Source organism: Brassica oleracea, chromosome C4, assembly GCF_000695525.1.
Source record: "Brassica oleracea var. oleracea cultivar TO1000 chromosome C4, BOL, whole genome shotgun sequence".
Classification (NCBI taxonomy): Eukaryota; Viridiplantae; Streptophyta; class Magnoliopsida; order Brassicales; family Brassicaceae; genus Brassica; species Brassica oleracea.
In genome coordinates this window covers 50222186-50223705 of record NC_027751.1, presented here as the reverse complement: position 1 = coordinate 50223705, position 1520 = coordinate 50222186, and the positions used below count along the sequence as shown (strand labels likewise).

Here is a 1520-nt window from a genome sequence, read left to right as displayed (position 1 = left end):
AAAAAATGTTTTGGAATAGATAACAATAATCAACCAATGACAAAACAATAAACGTTTATGGAATAAGAAAATGTCAATGACAAATAAGAAAACGTTTATGGAATAAAAATGATTTTAGTATCACGTAAGCGAACAATGAAACTATCTTTTTCGAAACATGTCACAATTATCAATGAAATATGAGTCCAAAGAGATAATTGATTACCTCCGAGACGTTTGGTGTTAACAGCTGTGACCAAAAGCACTGTGGGAGTGTTGTCATATGAGTTAAACTTCTTGCAGAAGTCTGCTGCAGCCTGGTCCCAAAGGTAGAGCTTCATGACAGGTCCGCTGCAAACAATAAGCTCTTAGGTATTTAGCAACTACCGAGAAATGGTGACTTGAAAATGGAAGAACACACTAACTCATGCGATTGCACATGAACCATAATGTGTCGAGTGGTATCGATCTTCACTTCATCAGGTGTGGGACGCTCAATAAGAGTATGTCCATTGACCAGCTTCATGTGGCCCACAACATCTAAAACATTTTTATGAAGAGTGTAATTTAGATGGTTAATATAAAAATCTAGAAACCGAATACTTGAACTGATTAGTTAACCCAACAAAATTCTAGATTTCTTTACCAAAGCAGGAAGATAAACTAAAACTACAACAAAACATAAAGCAATGTAACTGAGATATGATTTTTAAAATTAGTATGCTTACCGTAGAGGTCACCTTTGATATCACAGTTAGCTTCAAAATCTTCATATGAATGAAACCTGAAACGGTCTTCATCGAAAGAGGTTGGAATCTCGTGAAGAACCGACAATTCAGAATTCCATGTGAAAGACACGGTTGCGATATGATCAGCCACCCGATACATAGGTTTGTTTTTCGACCCGTAGAAGTTGTTGAGCCTATAAACTGACCCTTGCTTCAAATCAGGCAAGTACTTCTTGATACGTCCTGGTGGGATGAATCCCTGAATGACAGTTCCCTGTTGTCGGAAAAAATAACAACTCATGAAATGAGAACAAAACCTCCGAATAAAAACAAATCCGAAACCAAACCCTACTTTAACTAATGAATCAATATTATAACAAAACGTCAAAAATACTAATCAAAACCCTAGATTCTTATAACTAAACTCTATTTTAACTAACAAAACGTCATAAATCAAAACCGTAGATTCTACTTAAAAGTTTAAAGAAACTTCTAACTAAACTCTATTCTAACTAATGGATTAATCGTATAACAAAACGAACCGTAGATTCTACTTAAAAGTTTAAAGAAACTTCTAACTAAACTCTATTCTAACTAATGGATTAATCGTATAACAAAACGAACCGTAGATTCTACTTAAAAGTTTAAAGAAACTTCTAACTAAACTCTATTCTAACTAATGGATTAATCGTATAACAAAACGAACCGTAGATTCTACTTAAAAGTTTAAAGAAACTTCTAACTAAACTCTATTCTAACTAATGGATTAATCGTATAACAAAACGAACCGTAGATTCTACTTAAAAGTTTAAA

At 33.5% G+C, this 1520-nt stretch overlaps 1 long non-coding RNA gene across 1 annotated transcript; it reads right to left on the bottom strand.

Annotated features, from left to right (window-relative positions):
* Positions 1-208: 208 nt before the first annotated feature.
* On the bottom strand, positions 209-783 carry LOC106340574. Its single transcript, XR_001269455.1, has 3 exons — positions 708-783; positions 405-519; positions 209-330 (listed from the first exon to the last, which is right to left on the bottom strand). It is a non-coding gene; the product is annotated as an uncharacterized LOC106340574 (long non-coding RNA).
* Positions 784-1520: the final 737 nt, after the last annotated feature.